The sequence below is a fragment of the Falco biarmicus genome, chromosome Z (genome assembly GCF_023638135.1).
Source record: "Falco biarmicus isolate bFalBia1 chromosome Z, bFalBia1.pri, whole genome shotgun sequence".
NCBI classification, from domain to species: Eukaryota; Metazoa; Chordata; class Aves; order Falconiformes; family Falconidae; genus Falco; species Falco biarmicus.
The window spans coordinates 75,024,719-75,036,853 of NC_079311.1; positions in this window are offsets into that span (position 1 = coordinate 75,024,719).

Below are 12,135 nucleotides of genomic sequence, written 5' to 3' on the forward strand. Positions count from 1 at the left end.
GATGAAATATCTTACTATGAGCAATAACTGTGAAGGCTGGGATTATCATAGCTGTTAAGAATTCCCCAGAGTTCTGATGTCTAATTAGATGCAACTGTTTTACCAGTCTTTATCTAATCAAAAGAGGCCATTTGTGTAACTCCCAGGCCCAAATAAAGTGGTTATTTGTGTGTCAGTCCATCCCTCCTCTCCTTTTTGCTTCAGATAGGCTAGAAGAAGCACCATGACACTACTGCAAAACTTTTGCAAATTAGAATTACCCTCTTCTAAATTATGCTTGCTCCTTGAAATCAACTTCCTTATTTTCCCAGCTGAAGTGACACTCCCCAAATGCATCTTCCTCTTGTTATTTTTTCTAGTTGTTCCTTTGGACATTGTTTTCATAAATCCAAAAACAGTTTAGCAATAAAAGCGCTGCAATAGGAAGAGAAACTGTACCACTTCCTGTGTTGTCCTTAACCTCTTAAACGTGAACAAACTTTCCAGATCTGTTTCTATATATCCACAAAAAGGAATGCCAGGTTCATAAACATTTAACTACAAGCAAAGCCCCAAATCCTGTTGTAGCAGACTGGATCTAAATTCTGCAGCTGACAGCGTGCTCTGGTAGCACAGGCAGCAGTCTGTCAGCAGTGTATCTTTTTTTAAATGGAGAATTCTACCCAATTAAGGAGGAAAAATACAGCACAGCGGGCACACTACAGTAACCTTCACACACACTGAAACTGTATGTCTTTCTGAACAAAGAATGAGGTACTCTACAAACTCAGAAAGAAGGAGTTACTGCCAACTCCAAAGTGATACCCAATTTTCCCTCCCTGCAAAGCAAGAGTTAATTTTCTCTGGCTACTCAGACACCAGCCATCGGTCTTGGTCTCAGTTTACCTGCTGTTGGATAGTAATAAATGGGTGATCCTCCACTCGATGCAGCTTGCCAGCTGTTTTATACCTGCCTGTTTGCCATAGTTCCCCTGTTCAGAGAGCAATACTGTAGCTATATTTGCAGTCTAGGTAAACTGTGTTTTCTTCTTCTTCTGTTCTTGTTCTTCTGCCTTTTTTGAGTTTTGTATTTCTGCTGCTGGAGAATGGCTGAAGCTGGAACTTGACATGTAGCAAACCCACATGGGCTTTATTTTAAATCAAAGGGTTTAGGTCTGTTAAACCATTTTTCTGTTATGCAACTGACAAGAAAAAAAAAAAAAGTCATCTCAGACCTGGTTTTTGGGGCTTAGCTCTAAAGATAAGGAAAAAAAGCTTTTAATTTACCCTACGACATTTGGCAGGAATTGAGTGCTGAATATAGAGTGAGCGGTTGATTGATATTCTGTTATTGGAAAGCAGCCCTCAGATTTGACTGTAAAGGTAACAGGCTACTGAAATGGCTTTCACCTGTATTTCTACTCTATTTTTTTACTAATAAAATGTGACATTTGCAGAACAGACATTTGCAGAGATCACAGGATCTCTCTCACCACAGGCTGTCCTACCTGTGTGTGGGAGTCATTTCAATAGTATCTTGAAACACAGCTTTCTCTGGAGTGGGTCGCAGATGATAATCGGTGCACCAGCTGAAGAGCACCATAAACGTGCACTGAAACCCGCAGGGAAGCAGCCTGCAATCCCGTCAGTTATATGTAAAGCAGGATGCTGGGTTTAACACTCAGAAAAGCTCAACCATCATAATACTCATGAAATTTTAAAGGTCCAGGAACGAACAGGACTTCGGCACCTGCAGGGCATGAGGTGAACAGGACAGTGAGGAGCAGCAGCCCCCACCAAACAACCATCGAGACTTGGGGCTGCATCTTGGGGCATCTTCTTTCTAATGTCCCAGTCTTGTCTTTTCCTAAGGATCCATGACATCTGGAAGTGACAGTGGTCTGGCAATTTAAGGCATTAACTGGTGTCTTAATTTTAATTGCCGTTTGAATCAGAGACTCTCCGACTGTCATGGATCAACCTGCCACCATGCCATTGAAGTCCCTGTATTGAGTCTTTCTTTTTGGCATGTTCAAGAACTCTCTGCAGCCATTCAGTTTTCCTCCCTGCATAGCATGGGCACTTGGGTAGGGTTTAGTCTTTGTGCCTTAATTCTCCATTCACAAAATGGAGGTTGTGGTAATTCTTTAAGGAAAGAGGTATTAAAGATAGAGGGTGTCTTGATTATAAATGTGTTAGCAATGATGAGATTGCTTGGACACTGTCACCACATAACCATTTAAAACAGATAGCACAAAGAGATCTGCCAGCTTTTAGATTACAAATCCACGTTCAAAAGGCTGGAGAGATGAGAAGCATCCTTTCATCTCAGGGAAAAAACTCTCTGCATAAGAGGGCAGCTTCCATGGGAACTGACCTTTCAATTACAGCTGCTGTGCAGAAAAGTCTTTCAACTGCTCATGACAGAGTCAACAGAAGTGAACCCCTTTCTCATGCAATTATCCCAAGCATCCCAAACACAGCATTTCTTGTTCATATTGGGATGCTTTGTCCTTGAGCAATGCAGTGGGGGGATTGTACTGCAGCGTACCCCCAGGGCTACACATGTGCAGCGTGGGGTCCCTGTCTGTCCAAGCAGCAAGCAGCAAAGGCAGCAGCACAGGGTCTGTGTGAAGCAGAGATCCCAACAGGGGATATTTTCCTGGGATCTGATCATGGACTGGTGCTGTCTGCTAGTCCCTCACTTGGCCAGCATGGACACTGACACTATTGCTGCTCCCCCAAAAGCAGGTGCCATAACATATGCATGAGCAGAAGGATGTTCAGGTGCCCTGAAAGCCTCTGCCTTAGGGTGAAGTGATCTTTCATCAGCTGAAATAGTGTCCTTTGAGAAATATTTATACTTGGCTACATTTTTAGCCTCAACTATCCCCTCCTCAACACATCTGCTGTCTGGCAGTCAGGAGCTAGGGACATGGGGACATAGGACTGAAGAGACCTCTGGGATCAGAAGTCTTGTCCCTGCAGTCACACTGCCCCCTCTCCCCAGTTCTGTCTCCCTCACAAACAGCTTGCGGGTTTGCTCTGGCACTTTACAGGAACCCCTCAGCGGCCACCATCTCCAACATACTCACATTCTTCATGCTCCTGCCAGCTTCACCTTTCAGCTAAAACAGTGTTTCTGGCTTCCTAATATTTAGCCATGAGACAGCAGCCTCGCCCCCTCTCTAATTTTGGTTTGCCAGACTTAAAAAAGGTGTATTTTCTAGGTAGTCCAGAGACCACTGGCTGTGACTGTATGATTCCTGTTCTGTAGCTCTTCTCAAGTATGGATGGCACGTATCCGTGCACAGCTTGTCACATCAGAATCAGGGCAGTATTTGCTGATGTTGATGCCTCAAATTAGCTACACAGATCTATGCAGTCCTGTGAGATGGTCACCTTCGGTTTTAATAGGAACAGGTGAAACTCAATTCTGCTATTTCATACTTCACTTCGATTGGATTCATATTTAAATTGAGCCATGGCTTCCCTATTAAAAAGGGAGTGAATAACTATTTTATTTTAAAGAAATCAGATATTTTGCCTTTCCAAGAGGAATCACTTTTAACTTGGCAAGGTGCAAAACCCCTCACCCCACCCAGGCCTATTTGCTGCCTTAAAGCTGTATCTTTTTGCTTTAACTGTTTGCATTAACAGATACTTGAAGAGTGCAGAAGGTTATTCTTCAATAGAGAAACCTAGGGGGATAGCTTTTCTCTTGCTTTTGTAGTTTTTATTGATTGAAGAGGAACATTTGTCAGAGATAAAAGAGGAGCTATTTGTCAAAGTTAAAGTTGTTGGCAAATACAGAAAGCGATGGGCTCTGAGGAAGAAGCATCATGAGACTGCAAAGGACTCTTCTGTCTGTGTGACCTGCTTCACCATCCCAAGACCACAGTTAAAAGGCACAAAGTCAGTTAACTTCTAGCAAAGAGCATCACAGGCATAAGGGAAATGGTGTTACCCCTCAGGCATTCTGGATCCCTCTCACTTAGCTGTGCAGCAGCTGGCCAGAATTTCTCCCCTCCGGTGTAATTTTGTATCATAGCTTATCTGTTATCTGAGAGCAGCCCAGAGAGAAGGGGGGCTCCTACATTAAAGCAAAAAATGCCAGGGTAAGCCTCATGAAGGGTATGGGAAGGCATTTACCTGTTATTGTGAGTAACATGTTTGTTTTCAGAGGATTTTTATAGTGTTCTTGTAAAATTACTTTCTAGAGGAATAAAATACATTGCAGGGAAAGGCTAACCTCACACAGTTTAGCAGAGCCACTGACCCTCTAGAAATGGCCAAGTGACTGACAATTTCCAATGCAAACAGGCTGTTTAACCTTCCAGGCAAGTTGTTCCGTAGGCGCTGGAGTCCAAGTGGCATGCATGTGTACCGTGCCTTCCTGCTACGTGAGGAACAGGGGGAAGAGCAGGCAGGCTCGCCTTCCCCTGGGCACACACATCAAGCTCTCAATGCTGCGATAGCAGAATAAAAGCCCTGTTGTGAACGCTTGCTGCCACTATTCTTCTCAGAGGGTTGTGCAGAAAGCAAGCATTTCACAGTTCTGTCCTCCCAGGTTCACCCAGGAGTCTCTCTAGTTCACATTTTGACTCCCCTTTTTGTGCCTTTTCCCAAAGGATTTAGAAAAATCCTTTTCAAAAGAATTTAAAATGCAAAGTTTACCCATTTCATTAAATGCCCGTGCAATGTCTAGCACTGTGCTGCTGATTGTTGCCGTTTAAGAGAAGCAGTAACTAAAAATTAGGAAGCATCTCACTGTCCAGATTGTAATTTTTCTTATTCCTCCCTCAAATCCCCTTTTTTAAACAAGCAAAATAAAAATTAGGAGTCTCCAGATTTTACTTATTTGTGCCCACAATATAGCCTGCCTGGCAGCTGAGCACCATGGTCTCCTTAATAATAGAGCAAGCTGCAAGTGAAGATAAGTTGCAGAAGATGTAGCGTTACAGTCGGAAAGCCGTTGTTTTTATGGGCCATAAGTATTACTGATACTGATACCTCCTGCTGGTCGGTCTGGGAGGGTGGGTTTTGAAAGAATGACAAAAACAGAGGTTCCTCATGCAATCTTCCCCAGAATGCCTTGAGTAACAGCTGTTTGAACAAGATGAGTATCATTTAGGAACTATTTCTCTATACTTTTTGCTGCATCTTTGAATTAAATAAATTGACAAAAAGCAAATACAAAGCAAAATTCAAGACTGTAGCTAAAAATCCCAGATTTCCTCTGGTTTTTGGTCTGGGTATTATAATTTCATGTTACAATCAGAACAGACACCATTCACGAGCTCTTTGAGCCTCTTCCAAGAGTTGAGGATTAAAAAAAAAAAATTTAAAAGGAGGAAAATACTGCTCTTCCAACTTTCTTTTATACCATAAAATAGCAAAAAGGGCAATAAGCTTTTGTTCTATACTAATAGAAATCCAACCCAGCTGGTTACATAAAGTTGCTTAGGAAAATCAGCAAAGGTTGGAGAGAAACAGCCTGGCAGAGATATGGCTGTTTAAACATTGGGGCTGTGATAAGGCATCTGCAAAGATCCTGCTATGGTCGAGGTTTGCCTTGGCAGCAAGCTGCAAAAGCTGGGGAGTGAGACGTCCCTGGTTAGTAAGATTGCAGCTGTGGGGCACTAGGGCAGTCAGCCCTGAGCCTCGCTGCAATGCCTGATACCCTTTGCCACAGCCATCTCTCAGCTCACCTGGGGGACTTGTCCAAATGCACCCAAAGGGAAGGAGCAAGGGCCTCCAACACCTCCAGCCCCCATCTCCACCCTGAAAAGCACTTGCATTATGCTCAGACTATTGTTTTTCCCTCCCTGCTTCACTTCTGTCTCGTCTCTTCCCATCTGCTTGAGAAGGGCTTGGCTGAAGCATCTCTCAGAGCCTACAACCAGAGCACGACTGCAGTCAATACCTCTAACTCATGGCTGATGTTGGCACGAGTTTGCCCAGTCTTGTCATAAGCAAGTAGCTGGTGATTCTTGCTGAAGAAAAGGACAGCAAAACCACCCTGGAGAAAAAGGCAGCAACAGAACAATGCCACTGAGATCGGGTCAGGTGCAGTGGTGGAAAGCAGGGTGGTATAGGAGGGGCTGGAGGGCAGCTTGGGTCTAGCCTTCTGTCATCTATGGGAAATGAACTTTCCTGTCTGCTGAGATGCTATTCCCTGTTCCTGATTGTGTAGTTTCTCACACTGAGCACTAAAACCTCACAGCCTGTAGTGACATCCATCAACGCAAGCCGATACAATCGTGGCAGGGGTACCCCGTAGCAGGTTAAGCTGGGACCCACCATCTGAACCAAAACCTGCCCCCGCCAATTGATAGTTGGGGTGCCTAAGACCTGCCAGGAGGCAGACAGAGGTTGCTGTCTAATTTATAGAAACAAGAAGCCATGAAGAAGCAACCTTAACTGCAATGTAATTTGCTTAGCCCAGAGTGGGTTTTGACAGTATGAGGCATGCTTTCTGCCCCTTTACACTTTCTGCTAAGTGTATAAAGCCAAGATCCCGAGTGGATGCACTCATCAGAGACCCTACAACCCTTTCCTTGGGGTACTGCTCTTAGTCCCAGCATCCTGGCCGAATTCCAGTTGGGTAATTAGACCATGATTAGGTAACGGCTTGCATATGCTATTTCTCTTCCCTAGGGAGCCTGGCTCTACATTATTTGACATTTTCAGGAATTCTAGTCATTAGCAAGGCTGTTTCCCCTGCCAGTGGGAGACTAAATGCTGGCAGAGCTTGGGGAATGGCTCCACTGTAGACCTGCCTGTAGGGTGAGCATTGCCTGGGTGACTTGGATATTGCCTACGGTAGTCAGAGGTCTGATGTGAGCTTGCTCATAGAGCTGAGGTGCAAGCAGTAAGACCTCCAACTGGGAAAAGGAACCCGGTGTCATTGTTATGCTTAGTGGGTAGGAAAGAAACAGATTGGCAGAGTCATTTACATGTGTGAGGGATCATTTTGTGGTTTACTGACTGAAATTCTTAATGGCACTCATTACAAGTAGTTTGCTTCCAGATGCTGTTTGCTTTCATGTTCAGAGCTACACACATTAACATAGAAAATTCTGCTTAGGAACATGTTGAGTACTGGCAACTGCACAAATCTAGAAAAAGTCAGCATGCAAAACGCAGGAAATTTTAGGCAGATACCATAATTTTGCCCCGTCTTTTGATCCTGAATTGCTAGCCATTTATCTCTCAGGAGATCTTTGTGTACACACCAAAACTTGATGGCTCACAAAGATACTGGGTAGAGGTTTTTTGCTTCTGTAACGGGACCTTTTATCCATCACCTGACTCTTCCCCTACCTAGGAATTCCACGCTATAGTCTCCAGCTCTCATCCAGCCAACTATCACCTCCTGTTCCCATGTGGTGACACTGGTGCTGTTGTCTGCCTTCATCTGCCCCTTAAAGCCAAGGCTTGGCTGACACATCCACAGGGCAAAGCCCAGTTCCTCAGGCTGATTACAGCCTGCAGCATCCATGGCAAGCTTGACTGCAAAAAAGCCAGATATTCTGGCCCCCGAGCCCCCTACAGAGACAGCACAGACGTAGAAGAAAAGTATCCCTATCTGAATCCACCTTCCCATAAGGCAGCAAAGTTTCTCTAGACGTCTCCCATGAAAATATCAAGCAGTCCAAATCCTGCTTTTGTGTGGAAAGATCTGCTAATACAGCATCCAGCAGCAATAAAGTGCATGTTTCCCTGCAGGATCTGGAGGTTCAGTGCAGAGACTGAAAGTACTAAGGAGCCTTGTAGGTCAAACCTAATGTGTTTCTTCGGGGTTGTTTGTAATCTGAGGATTTACCAGAAAACTGCCCAGTTTTGGTGTCGTTTAGGGAAAGTTTATCCCTGTGGCCTCACCAATTTAGCACTGACAGTGAGTTTCTACAGACCAAAATCTCTAACTGCAGGATGCTGTGATGGCAGCATGAATGACCCTTAGGTACTAAGTGTTAGTAGTAATTACATCTGCATGTGAGGATGGAGGAGCTGACATCTATATCCTGCCTCAACTTTCTGGAAAGAAAAGCAGAGCTTTTCTAGTGCTTTGGGGATGTGTTGGACCAACAACCAAAGCATGAGCCCTTTCCAACAGCAGGGAGAAAGGGGCTGTGATGCATGCTGGCGTCTCCAGCCAAGAGCCAAGCAGACAGCACAGCTGGGAGCTGGCAGCTCTCTCGCAGAAGCAAACCAAGACAAAGAAACTTTCCCTTTGAACACAGGGGTTTCGCAAAACTCATCCTTGCACCTTTTTCCAAGACCATCGGCACTGAATGCTCTCAGCCTCATCATTTCTACGTTTTTGTGTGTTCATGCAGCTCCACCGGCAGTTGTAGCTGTTTCACAGAGGTGGGATGTGCCAGTGCCTTGGCCACACAGTGAAAGCAGGAGGGGTTGCTTTCTCCTGACACTGAGTTTGTGCAAGCCTGTACAACTGCTCTGCTCCCCTGCAAAGCTCTGGAGGACATTTTCTAGCCCCTTCTTGGCCCTGCTGCTGTCCTGAAACAACGTTAGAGGGTGAGCAGATGCTTTGTCCTCCTCAGTTTGTCACCAATGGGTCATTAACCACGTTTTTCTCCTGAATAGCCCATTTTCCTTCATGTTCTGTGTTCTGTGCCCTCACTGGTCATTCCCCTGGGGTGTCCTTTGGAGCAGACAACCCCCTGGGCTTTCTGTGAGATGTGCAAATGCAGGTGTCTGCAGCGTGGTTGTCTGTCTCTGAGCTCTTCCCACTGTGTCCCTCGTTATAATCCATGGAAACACTTCTTGGGAACAGTTCCCTTCACCCTCAAATACATGTTCAAACTAGATCAGATGTCCTGAAAGTGGTATTTTTCTCCACTGTCTTGAAAGGGAGTCTGGGGACCTTAGCATAGAGGAAAGAAAATCTCAGGTGAGATGAATGTAATGCTTTATCTCTGAATACAGACACCAGCTCATACAGCACCATGCTGGGAACTCACAGATCTGCCTCTCGTCCCAGACCCAGATTTCTTTGTTCAAAATGAACCTCGATCTGCCATGATTTTCTCCTCACAGATCCACCCCAAGGCCTCAAGTTCAACTTGGCTAGAACAAATTCTCCACATTCATCAGATCCTTCTGTGGTGGAGTACCAAATCGTTATCCTGCCAGTTTTTCAGGCCATAACCAACATGTCGTCTCCAAACCAGGTGCCTCTCCACACCAAGCTCTCACAGAACTTTTCAGCAGAACACGGCTGATTTCCCACTCCCTCGCAGGGCAGGAACGAGTGTCATCAAAGCTCCCATCAGAGCTATTCTGAACTGCGTGACAAAGGATCTTTTCCTAGCCAAATGCCGGACCCATCTGGCTTACACAGTCCTAAAGAAAAACCTCATGAACCTCCTGCATTTATCATACAGCTCTCTCAGTTCTCCACTGTCTGCTTGTTTTCCTCTCTGAGGTTGTCAACATCCCTCCACACTCATCTTGCAATGCTCCCCAAATGTGAGCTGACTGGTTAGCTCAGCTGGCATGCTTGGATCCATACAGCATTGCCTGACTTTGTTCCTCCCTGGTGTCTGTTAGCATTGTCTCTACGTGCTGCTGTGTTTCAGATAGCAACCTCTCAGAGGCAGGTTTGTCTCTTTATTGTGAACTGGCACAATAGCCACTGAAGTACAGCTCCTGTGGAGCGGGTTGTTGCTGCAATAATTCAGACCGCAAGGACTGAAATACACTCTTTGCCTAATTAAATCTGAATGGAGATTAGTAATGGAGGAGGGAAGGGCTGCAAATTTTATTCATAAACATTATCCTCTTTCCTTCCATCACCCATTTGGCAGCAAAGTGGATGCACAGCTGCAGAGCAGCACTTTTATGAGAGCTGCATGCACCCCCGTGCTCCCCTGTGTGTTTATTCAGGCTGCAGCCACTGGAGATGAAACTCCAGAGCCAGCTCTGCTGGGGCAAGAAGCCATCTTCTGGAAATAGCTCATCCCTGTGGAGCATGTTTAGGTAGCACAGACTAGGGATAGGTACCCCAAAATTAGTCAAGTGCCTCCCACCGCAGTGCAGCCACCTGCACCTGGAACAAGATCACTGTGATCTCTTTCACACTGGACAGCTTTGCTGATGAAAGCTACCCTGCTTGTGCCCTTTTGCCAAAGGACTCAATGGCATAAGGTGCATCAGCAGGTGACCTTTATCAGCGCTAGTTCACATTTGGGGTGCATTTTTTTCCCCTCTGAACTAAAACCAACCCAACTTTGCTAGTGGGGCTTTTCTGGTTCTGCAGATCTAAGTGTGAAAGATACAGAGGCAGGTCCTCCAGTCTGGAAATGCCTGCAGAGAGCCCAAAACCGCTCCCCAGCCATTGCTCTCACTGCCAGCATTGCTATGGCACCCCCCACCAGTGCAGTGAAAAGCTTTGCTCAGCCCCCAGCCCCCCTCACACGTCTCCAGTGTGGTGCCAGGGATCTGCATCCCAGCAGATGCTTCCCTGGGGTGGGGGCAGCCCTGGTGCTTGGGGCCAGGGGGGGCGACACTTCTGCCTCCCCCGTGGCCATGACCTTTGCTCGCACACCGCCTGCACCTGAGCTCATCCAGGGAGCTCCACACAGGCAGCTGGCAGAGCTTTTTGTATCGTTTAATTCTCAGTCCTCCCAAAAGTCTGGTGAGGGATTGAGTGCATTTACTGAAATGAAGGGTAGGCATGAGGGGCAGAGCCATGCACTGGGAGCTGAAGGGACCCAGTGAGAGCAGTTTCTTCCCAAACATCACTTTGAGCAGGAGAAGCTAAGACAGAGATAACAGGCAGAGGGGGCATTTCTCTGGCCAGCAAACCAGTGGCACAGCCAGAGCTGGCAGGTCCCATCCTGCCTTCAAGCAGCACGCTGAAACCTTAGGGAGGGTCCCAGCCCCCAGCCCAGTGCCAGAAGAAGTGACAGGCCATGAGCAGCCGTGATTCAGGGTTTGCCCTCTCTGCTGCCTGCTGCCCGCTGAGCACAGAGATGCCCGTGTCAGTGGAGTCTGTGGTCCTGTGTGTGTTTGCAGATCTAAGCATGGGGGTCAGTTGTACGTAGGTGGATGCTCAGAATGGGTTTTTATGGACGCCGATAGACACACTGGCAGTGCAGCAGCTTGCTCGTCTGGTCAGCCCTGCCTGATAATGCTGGCAGCTAGCTCAGCCCTCCTTCATATCTGCCCCTCTGCTCCATGGGCTCCTTCTGACCTGGTTTTGTCTATAGATAAAGATGCAGATGTGCTTAAGATGTATAGAAGGGAAGAGCAACTGTTCAGTAAGGTATCTTTCTGCCAGTTTCCTACAGAAGTTAGAAGCAGCCCCTACCCCAAAAAGATGGTTTTAAGACAAACGTGCAGTGCCTGGAAAGCAGGGTCCTGCAACGACAGGAAAGGCTGGGGATGCCCAGCTCCCAGCCTCAGGTAGTCAAGGCTCAGGTTATGGCAACAACAAGGAGGTAAATCGGTCTGGCATGAGATTTGACTATAAATCCAAAGGAAATGCTAGCTGGTGCAGACTTCTAACAAGGTCTATCACAGCAGCAGTGTTCTCCTGTTCCTGTTACAGATGAACAAACAGAAGATGGGAAAGGGTGCACGTCAAGACAGAGCTGGTCCAGCAATGCAACCACACACAGCAGCTTTGGCTGCTTGGGGGACAAGGGTGAGCCAAGGCACCATCAGGAAGATCACCAAGGGTGACCAAAGCCTGAGCCAGGCATCATCACAAAGATCCACTGAATTATCCCATGCCAGGAGTTTCGTGGCTATTCTTGTTCTTACAGAAATGCACCTGCAAAGCATGCATGGATGGATGGAGAGAAGAAATTGAAGCCTGCCATGCCTCCTCATGGTTGTCTCATTGAACATATCCACAGGGAATCTCAGGCACAAACCAGCCTCCAATCTGCAGCATGAAGAGGGAAACAACAGGACAGGGGAACACAGTGAATCCCAAGAAGTTTGATCTGATGCCACAGCCTCATGGCTGTGTTAGAACACATCTCTCTATCCCTTTGCTGGAGGTACATGGCCACTTCAGGGTGAGAAGCCTGTGAACACTTGTAAAGCACCCTAACACTCCCATCTTGGGCTGATTATTGCAGACCCTAGGGTGTCCCTGCTCCCCATGGTCTGAGAAGAGCC